Here is an 11,075-nt window from a genome sequence, read left to right on the forward strand (position 1 = left end):
TTCAGGTAGTAAAGCAAAGGGAGTCAACTTATTCTTTGCCACAATGAGTAATGCATTTTTGTTTCTTATCTATGCAAGAGTAGTAAAATGAATGTCTAAAAATATATATTTATAAAAGTCATGGCTGTATCTATTTGAAAGAATGGATCAGAACTAAAGCAAGATCTTTTCTTTTCTAGTAGTCATATGGATTAATACAAAATTAGAGCGAAGGAGTTCAAAGTGCTACCTAGTACCTTTTTATTAAAGTTATATTAGCATGACAGTCATATGCATTAAAGATTAAGCTAAAGCCTCAAACCACAGTCAGCAGCATCAAGAGTCCAGCTGTGCAGGTAGAGGACTAGATACAAAATGCATTAATTAAGTGGGTTTATACTAGAGATGCTGTTTTAATATTCCTTCTCTCTTCAAGCAGTGCGCTGGGGGAGAGCTGATTTTCTCCTTAGCAGCTGATGTAGGGCTGTGTTTTGGATTTGTGCTGGAAACAGTGCTGGTAACACAGGAATGTTTTAGCTTTGGCTGAGTGGGGCTTATACAGAGTCAGGGCTTTTCTGCTTCTCGCCCCTCCCAGGAGCAAGCAGAAGGGTGCACAAGGGGGTTGCACAAGGAGTTGGGAAGGGGACACAGATGGGACAGCTGACCCCAACTGACCCAAGAGACATCCCACACCATGTGATGTCATGCTTAGCAATAAAACCGGGAGGAAGGTTGGCTGGGAGGCTGCTGCTTGGGGACTGGCTAGGCATCAGTCAGTCGGTGGTGAGCAATTGTATCAGTTGACTTTCTTGGGTTTTTCCTCTTTATTTGCTATTTTACCTTTTATTACGTTTATCACTATTTTCATTATTACAATTACTATTTCCATTTTATTTCAATTATTAAACTGTTCTTATCTCAACCCATGACTATTCTCACTTTTACCCTTTCAATTCTCTTCCCCTTGTCCTGCTGGTGGGGAATAAGGAAGCAGCTCTGTGGGACTTGGTTGCCAGCTGGGGTTAAACTACAACAAGCAGCAAGTTTAGTCTCCTTTTCGGGGTAGGACTTTCTAAACACATGAAGCAGTTTAGAAGCTCAGTATCAACAAAGCCAATAAGATTCACACTCATGTATTACTCCAGACACTTGAAAATCCCACATCAAATACCCTACCCTGTGTGTAAACTTCATGCTTTGAAAACCCACTGGAAGGAGGGCTGCAGAACGATTCACAGCACTGAGCCATAAAGAGATCACAATCTTTGACAAGTTCAGAAACAAAATGTGCAGTCAAGAGCGTCTATGGTAGAGTTTTGAGATTGTCTCCAGTCAAGTGTCAATCTCAGCAGAGTTTCAAAGAGGACAGGGTAGGGAGAAATAAAACGAACATATCAGTACATTTCGTGCAAGGGATCGATAAAAAGACCTCACTCCTACAAAGGCTTACATACCTGCTCAACTTCAGATACTTATCCTATTATGTAGCACACTTGAAGTGAAAATCAAGTCTTTGAAGACATGGGGCACAAATAATTTACCATGAAATGTGGAATTCGGGTATTGTTTGTTCTTTGATTTAGTAATACAGGAAATCTGAATATAAAGCAGAATTGCAATGTGCTATTTTCTAAATGCTTCATGACACTACTTTTAGAGTAATTTCATCAAAATGCCATAAAAAGACATTTAAGCATTTTGAGATAAACAAAAAGACAATAGACTACAACCTTAAAAAGAAGTCAGTATTAACAGAAGCTCTGTAATTAGCTAGTCCAAAAACCTCAAGCCGTCTTCAGGCTTCCCCAAACAAAACAAATTGGAAGGAGAGAGCAAGAAGAAAAGAACTTAAAAAAAAAGAGAGAAAAAGAAAGAAAGGGGAAAGAAAAGCCACATGAGCCAGAATCCCTCACTGCTGTTATTTCTCCACAAGCGGAAATGCTCCGTTCAGTCATGGCTTAGGAGGCATAAACATCATTGAAATTCAAAAGCAGCTCTGAGAAAGAGGACGCCTCAATTGGTATGCAAGTGGTGTTTTCTCGCCCTGAATACATTATGAACTTGCAGCATGCTAATATGCCATGCTATCATAAGCACCAGATGGAACAGTAGGCAGTGTATGTCCCATCAAACCTCAGGAAGATGTATTAATGTTCCTGCTCTTTTTTTTTTCTTCCCCTCCCCCTTCCCTACTACAACCCCTCAGCTGTGTCCCCAGACTGGCACATTTCGGAGCATCAGTCACCTGCTCCCGAAGCACAGTTCTCCAGGGTTGCCTCATCTTCACCAGGTGGTGCCAAGCATCTTTTCAATCTTTTTTATCGCAGAAGGTAAAGGCCACAAGATGTGTCAGGCTGTGCTTACTGAAGGGTACCAAGTACAAAAGATAACATCATGAGATAAATGATAGATGAGAAAGACTTCGGGTTTAAAGCTAGCACAATAGTTTTAAATTATGTATAAACGGCACAGCACAAATTTTCCCCTCAGTACTATTGGTGAATGAAGAATTGGGGAACAGCAGCAAAGGGAAAGGTTTTCCAAGTAATCAAATAAAACAGAGGAAACTGGATTAAAGATCTTTGAACTGAATTCCTTTTTTCACCACACTGGAAACCTTTTCACATAAGATGTATACAGTTCAACAGCCATTTATAGGGTAGGAGCAGGCTTTAATTTTAAATCAGGGTAAGAAAGTGGCACACAGGCAAATTAGCTTACAGGATTTTGAATTTTAAATATATATATTATTCTAATGATATTCCTTGGCTTTTGTGACTAACAAATTGCTTAAAGTTATATGTCTGATTCGAAAGACATGGGAGAATTTTAATACTGCTTCGCATCATTTATTAATTCCGTCTCAAGCAGGTTTTATATTACTAAAGAGAAATTTGATCTAGTATTCTGTATGAAAGTATGTGCATAGGCATACAAAATGAAAGCACATATTTTCTGGTATCACCTGAACTTCTCTTATCTATTCCTAGAAATAAACTTCCTATTGAAATATATGGTTTGCAAGAAAATTATTTTCTTTTTCTTTTCCTGTTACTGTGCTATTCAGAATGCAAAATAAGATCCTCAAGACTAAAAATTAAGAGCCTGTGAATTCAAAACACAAGTAAGAAAGACCAGAGATGGCTGAAGAAAAGCAAACCAGTTTTAAGCATTTGAAGTTTGAATGTTCAAGTATTTTTAAACAGGTTTGTTTTTCAGAGAGAAATCACATCAGTAAACATTTTGCCATTTTCTGATATTTTAGAAACCACCTGCTGATTTGCAACAGCTCTCACTATACATGTAAATTCATTATTTTCCTAACAACATTAGCCTTCTCATAAATACAGTCTAATTCTACAAGATGCTGAGTATTCACAACTCACACGAACTTTTCTGAGGATTAACATTGCTGGAAACCTTGTAAGACCTACATACAGAAGTTATCTGTTGCATGAATTAGAAGTATTTTTCCAGCTATTAAAGGTCTGGTTGACAGGGACTTCTGACCACATATCCAATCCTAACTAAAATTAAAAAATAATTATCTTTTTCATTCAAACAAAGCATGTTATGAATTTTATTCAGAAATAAGAGGTATTATTCCAGCATCTATTAAGCTCAGAAAGGCTTTAATGCAAAGATATCTTAAGGATCAAGTTAGAAATCAGATCAATTCTTTCCTTCTTTCTTTTCCTACTGAATATTGGGGGACTTGTTTTGTTTTTTAATATATAGCCTTTAAGGGTAATTTGCTAAACTATGATTTGCAATGTGCAAATAAGTCTATTTAAGTCCATTATCCTGTGTTATAAAGTAATTTCTGACACCTTAACAGCACTCAATTTAATTACAACACACTGAAACAGTAGAGCTGACTCCCAGAGGAACCAGTTTGGATCAGAAGATGATGATGTATGCTAGCTGCTGATCAGCTTTCAGCATCAGATCCAACATCAGCTGTTTTCAAGAACAATATCAGAACATCTGCATCATCATAGTATTTTGTGTTGAAAAGCCCTCCAAAAGCTAGCAATTGCAGGCAACAATGTGCACATACCCACACCTGTAAGGAGACATACTTAAAACCCAGCAGCTTTACTGTAATGACTAAAGGAGCCCAAACAACCAAACAAACAAACAAAAAAAAAAACACAACAAAAAAAACACAACAAAAACAAAACAAACAATCCCCCCCCCCCCAAAAAAAAAACCAAACAAACAAAACCCTCAAAACAAACAAAAAAACACAAAGAAACCTTTTTGATTCTGATTCAGTAAGCATCAATTTCTGCACCAGAATCCCCATTGGGTAATTCATCAAGGCATCTATTCTGTATCTAGTGTGGCAAGACAGCGAAAACACTTAGAGCCCCCAAAAAGAGAAACACTTGTGACAAAGCTATTAAGCATTCCTGGTGATTAAGCAATGGACACTCATTATTTCAAGACTGTCTTGAACCAATACCCCAGACAAAACCACACGCTCATATCTGCTGCTGCCAAGGTGAAATCAAGGCATGATGATTTTCTCTATTCTTTCACGAAAATGCAAGTTACTCAGCAGCTTCCACAAAGCTCTTCCTGAGAGAACATAGAAGTTAACTAAGGAAAAATTATATAATTTCTCTTGTGGCTCTACAGAGAGATGCAGGTCGATACCTTAAATTTAGGTAGTATTTTTACCTTTGGAGCTTTTACAGACTCAAAAGCAGTTTGAAGCAAAACCTTTAAGGCAGCATAAATGAAAGGATTCTGTTTCTGCTGGTATCTGAAGATTAAATACCATTACTTGCCTTGCTCAAAATGAAAGGAATTGGAAATTACTACTCTACCGATTGACATGTCACAGGAAGAAAACTAGCTGCTGAGCTGGCAAGCAGCCATGCAAATCAAACCCAAAATGTGGTTCTGTCTATGTAGAGGAGTCTGAAGAGGGCAAAAAAAGGCTGTAACACTGTCTTTCCAGGCAGAGAACTTGCTATACATGCTCTTAAGACTCTGCTTTCATACCAATCTCTCAATCAAAGTTTCATGCAGATTGATCTCTTGTGCAGCAGACTCACTTAATAAATGTAGAAAACCCAAATACATGTTTGCTTTTACAACCAGAGAATAATGTAAAGAGAGATGCAAGTAAATTAACAAAACAAGATAAGCATTCTTCAAAATACTTGAAAAATTTAACATGAGAAACACAGATAGTATTCTCAAAGAAGCCACCATCTCACTTCTCCATTTTCAAGGGGACAATGGAGTGTTCACATTGGCTAACAGGAATTCAGAAAAGAAAAATATACACTCCTTACTGCACAGTTCCCCTTTAAAAATTGCAAAGGACTTTGCTTTTATTTCTGAAGATGCAATGCAGTCAGAGCTCAGTGTAAAATAATCAAATATTGATTTTAATGAAGTAATTTACATTACTTCCAAGAGCTAATACAGATGAGATTGACAGAAGCTCTTTCTCTTTTAGGACTCTAAAGTTAGGAGATCCTACAGTGCCATGGAAGGATGAACTCAAGCAATGTGGACCCCTTGAATTCTAGAAACTTAGTTGTCCACCTCCTGTCAGTGGAAAAATGAAGATTAAAACGTCAATCCCAAGGGGTAGTAAACTCTGTTGCAAACAAGTTTCCAAGAAGAAAATTGATGACTTTCAAAGCTATTAAATGACAGTGCCATCTGACCTTGATGGATATCTAATTACACCCACTCTTTTACAAACATAACCACAATTGCTTTAATGAGCATCTTTCCACTTTCTTTACTGTGTTACAAGGTCCCTGTGTTTCACTCAGGATTTCCCTTCCAAACCTGACAGAAATCCCAATACTTTCTAAAATAGAATGCAATTATTGGATATCCCTGTTTTTAAAAGACCATTTTTGTACACTGCAGTGTTTATAGTCTAAAATGTTCAAAATAGTGTATCTAGTATCCAGGCAAAAAAAAAAGTAGTAACAGTAACACTGTCACAGAAAATGACCTCTTCTAAATTCCAGTTAGACAAACTTTCTCCTAAAGAGAATACAAATAAGTGTGTGCAAATCTAGCAGATATAATTACGCAATCAACAATTATGTGGTGAAATGGACTGGAAAAATAAAATTAAAACAATAAATGTTAATTTGTATTTGCTAACCATGGAAGATGTGGCTGGTGCTCTTCAAGGCGCAAATTCCCTTTTAAAAAAAGAGGCTCTTAAAAATTCAAGGAATTATATGAGGAAGTCACATATAGGAAAGTCTATCTAGATGGCATTCATTTGGATTATAAAACAGCTACAATGAAAATTCAGGGCTGTGTACACATGCTTATTGCTCTGGCTTAAAAGGGCCACCAGAATATATTTGGAATGCACAGTTTGGAAGCAAGAATCAAATTATGGCTGCATTTTCCTATGATGCGAGTGCACACATTTTCCAAACTGCAATCTTGTGGCAGGAAGAGTATTTGAGTCATGTGTGCTTGCATGACTCACAAAGTACATATGAAGGAGAGATCTGAAAGAAGGAAGGGGAAAGGCCCTGTATCCCTAACTGGGAGATTACTCCTTTGGCAGGATGTGGTTTCAAACAGGAGGACAGTAAGACATTGAACCTAGCATCACTAGAATCAGAGAGAAAGGGGGAACTACAAGAATCTGCACTGGACATATACAGGAAAGCTCCCAAGGCTTGGAGAAGAGGATTATAAGCATATAAAGAAAATTCCAGTAAAGCATTAGAACTGATAGAGTACCATGTAAAATTTTAGATATGCCTTCCAAATTACTTACTTAGACAGAGTAGTGCCTTAAACCCCAGAAAAGATGTATTGATAAGCTAGAAAGGGCAATGGACTTTGAAAGGTATAACATGTTCCTCCTTTTTGAATCATTTCAAACTTCACTGCAGTTAATTAAGTGTTATGAACAGAATTTGGGTAAATTTTATTTCTGTAGAAAAACTAAGTTACAAAATTTTTTTAGACCTGGAGCTGCTGCGGCCGTGTTACTTGTTATGTTAATTACAAGTCGTTAGAGTTAATAGTTCTCTTTGTATCACTTAACGACCCTAGCCAGGGCAGGGTGATAGCCCTCCTTTTGTATCGGTAAAACCCTGCCCTAAGGCAAAGGTACCGCTACCAGTCAGGGAGAGAAAAGGACATCAGAATATGCAGATTTTGAGAACCAGTGTACCATGGGACGTATTGAACTTATAAAAAACCCCAAAAACAACGAGCCAAATATAAGATTGAGAAATTAGAGTGATTCTGGGATGAGAAGAGCAGCGTGCTGGACCTGCAGAGATGTTGGGAGACCTTGGTGCCCCTCGCCCTGACTACAGAAGCTGCCTGAGACCAAGACCTGAAGCCGGGAAGCAAGGAAAAGTGGGAAAAGATCGGGGTCCCGCCCAGAAGTTCCTGTGAGGACCGGACCCTCCCCGGCTTTGCCCCTCGTGGACAAAACTGCACGTCCTTCTCCTCTGAGCCACGCTGGGAAGAAGACGGAGACGGCCGCCTCGTCGAGCTTCCTAATCCTGAGCTGATCACTTTAATAAAGGCGTTAAAAGGAGAAAAGTCTCCTGCCCTGTGTTTATTTCATTAAGCATATGCAAATGCCACTTACTCAAATCTCAGTTCAATATAACAGCCCCTATTTTTAAACAAAAAATGGATATCAGCCTGACCCTACAGCAGATCTGCCCAAACTTGCAGTATGCTTGAAGGGTTACCAAAATACATTTTTCTTCCTTAATCCTCAGCTTCTTCTCCAGGAGGTGATCAATATCAATTCCTTTCACTCTTCTATTTCCACATTTCTTTTGGTCTTTGTCAGCTCAGTATTGTCAACACGCAAAAATAACAGCAGAGCTTGTTACACTCTGCTTCTACAGGGATGTCCATAAGGAATGAGAACCATATGAGCAGTACTCTTAATAACTGTGTCCTCTGCTGATGGTATTTCCTTTTGAACTTCAGAAAGATTTCCTGTCACCTTTGACTTACACTTTGTGCCTGTTTAAAAGTACAGTTATGTTGCAGGCATAGCTCCAGAATATTTATCTACACTAATACCTAAATATCTGGCTGGATAATTTTAATAAATTCAGATGCGTAGGTCCTACCAGGTAACTTTTCCTCATGAAAATTTCACAAGATTACCAGATCCCAAGAGCAAGAAAAAGCAGAAATAAATCTATAACTCACTACACAACATCATGAAAAAACTCAAGTAAAGCTCTAGCTTCATACCATAAGAATTTGAGAAGGAGACTTTTAGAATTTGGATGGGTTCAGTGTCTCTTCTTTAAACCAGCTGCAAGAACATTACTAACAAGTGGTGTGCTGCAGCACAGGGACCAAGACTAAGAGGTCTGTGAACCTTCAGCTGAAGTGTATCTTCTCAAATCCCAAGGTCTCCAGCACCTTGTTCTTTCAAGCTGTTCTGCAGTTAAAGCTCACAATGAGGCTCTTTCTCTGCACTCTGCCTACAACTTGCAGTAAAGAAGAAATTACTAGTAGAGAAAAAATAAAAATAAAACAATAAAAAAGCTCACAGAAATAAATGCAGCTCTGGTGTATGGAAGCACAGCTCCATGAGCTGCCAGAGGAAGGATGTGCAGCCCTTTCAACCAGCACTGAGCCTGACAATTCTGCTCTTCTACCAGCACACAAAGTTCATTCACAAAGCTACAGATCAAACAGTAGTTTCAGAGCAGATTAAATGAATCCCTTTAGGTGTTTGAAGCCCAATACTGCTGAAATTTCCCCTGAAACACAACACAGAAGCCAGTACCAGGGGCTGCTCTGCTCTCCTCTACAGAGCACAGGTCTGAAGCACCTCAGACTGGGTGTCCAGAACAATTAACAGATCCAGCGGAACAAAGAATCATTATGCAAGCTGAAGTGACCGTAGGAGATTAAGACAGCCTATGTCCTTCTGTCTTAAAGCATGTGAAGTTTAGATCAAGTTGCCACAGGTTTGTCCTATACAGGATCTTCAATAAAGAAAATATCACTGCCTCTCTGAAAAAACAGTTTTAATGTCTGACCATCATTATGGTGAAGAACTTTTTTCTGGTATCTACTTGGGTTTTATCATGGTCTATTACTCGTGCCTTTTACCTCTCATCTTTACCACTATGCACCTCAAGAAAAACTTGGCTTCATCCATCTTCTCTACACCCTCCCATTAGGCAGCTGTAGACAGCTCATGAAAAAAGATTATATAAAGTTAATTATATTTAACTAGCAACTGTTTACAGCTCACCAACAGGAAAACTCCTGCCTTTCAAGGGCCTCAATAACTTGGAGACGTGGAATCCACAGCATTACTCGCTCCTCCAGAAAACTTGTCCATATCCTCACCTTCAGAAGATTGGCAAGCAGAAATGGTTTGTATAAGACATAGCTAGGCAAGATGGAAGAGTGAGCTTTGAATTTTTTTTGCAAGATTTTGGAGTGGAAGCCTCACTCTGGAAGTGAAACACACAAATTCAAATCCTCCTCCTATTTGTTCACACTCAGGTCTGGACCATATTCCTTTAGCAGTGGGGAAAGCTACTGCCCATTAGCAGTTCATGAGAGTAATCTCCAATGCTCTTGTTCTACCCAAGAACTGAACAAGAAACATATTAAGAGGGAACAGGGCTCAACATCAACGGCAGCAAGGAGAAAGCAGCTCCTTCACTGGTCCTGCTCTTCATCTGGTGACTCTCATGTACATGAGGCAGAAAGAACAAATGTACATCACAAAAATGCAACTCAGTGCAGAGATGGCTGAGCTGCTGGAGAGCTGAGCCAGTGAATATAGATAGAATGGAACAACGTGGCAAGGACTTCACCAGCATCACAGAGGAACTGCGGGAACAGGGAGTTAGCATAGCAGGATATCCAAAGAAATAAGCCTTGCCAAGTGGGCCAATATGGCTAGACTGTGTCTGTGTGTAAGTGAAAATTCAAGCACTGCTGTGCCCTATGTTTTTCCCCATTTAATCTCTACTTGCCTTCGCATTGCTGGCTCTATGCTCCATTTTACACCACATACATTTCTGGGAACAAAAAGTAAGCCTACACTTGTGAAGAGACCAACATGTTTAAATATGCACTGGGCTTCCTCTGAGATTACTTACCAGATCAAACTGTGTGAACAACTCAAGTCACAGAAATGCTTCAACTCCAAGAAGATATTGGTGTGATCTCAGCACTGGGCTGCTTAACCCTCTCAATACTGAAGGAGACCCTGTCATGCAGAGTTGCAGCTTGACATGATCAGGAAACTTTAAAGCTGTAACAGTGATGCACCCAGGAATGAGGAGAGTTAGAGGCACAGCACTTTGGATTTGGAAGGCAGCTACTGCTTCAAGTGCGCAAGTTGTTTTGTGACCTGGAAGCGAAATACCAGGCTTCAGCTGATTTTTTGTGGTGTTATCCTTGATGTACACACTTGAAAGAAACAAGGATGAAGCAAACAAACCAGAAAACTGGTAGAGGTATGTGTGCACGTCTTGAAAAGGACCAGGTATCGTGTCCTCTACTCTTACATGTATCAATTTCTCTGTATGGACTTTAAACTGGTGTATCACATTATTCATTTTATGCAAAATTCAAGTTGTCTTTTCAAATAGTATATACACAGATTGCATTTGCAAGCTATGATGACCATGCCTTATATATGTGAGTGTGGAGTCCAAAATCTTCAAATCAAGATATGATTGGTGCTAAACACCCCGGTGCTAAACACCAAGGAAGTACCTGTCCTGAGAAACTAACTAGGCTATTCTTCTCTAGCTAAGGGCTTGAGCTATAAAGCTTTCTATCTTCTCAGGAGAAGAGTGTTTGGGACCCTGATAAAACATACATACATATATATATATATTCATTCCTGCAGCATGATCTGCATTCCATGATGTGTTAGTTACTTTCCATGCATGTGTAGCATGAGGCAGTTCACAGCCCCATGGGTTGAAAATAAGAGCAATAATTTTATGCAGACTTTGGAATTTATTACTACCATAAAAGACGAAGAAACTTTAATACTGTGAAAAGAAGTCATCACATGTCGCCTCCCAACCCTATCATACATATCTGAAAAACCCAGTGGCCCACGG

At 39.0% G+C, this 11,075-nt stretch overlaps 1 protein-coding gene across 2 annotated transcripts in view; it reads right to left on the bottom strand.

The window, feature by feature from the left end:
- RUNX1T1 (RUNX1 partner transcriptional co-repressor 1) overlaps positions 1-11,075 on the bottom strand; it is a 95,484-nt gene that overhangs the window by 65,357 nt on the left and 19,052 nt on the right. The gene's annotated exons all lie outside the window — the stretch shown is intronic.

This window comes from Geospiza fortis, unplaced genomic scaffold, assembly GCF_000277835.1.
Source record: "Geospiza fortis unplaced genomic scaffold, GeoFor_1.0 scaffold7, whole genome shotgun sequence".
In the NCBI taxonomy this organism is placed as follows: Eukaryota; Metazoa; Chordata; class Aves; order Passeriformes; family Thraupidae; genus Geospiza; species Geospiza fortis.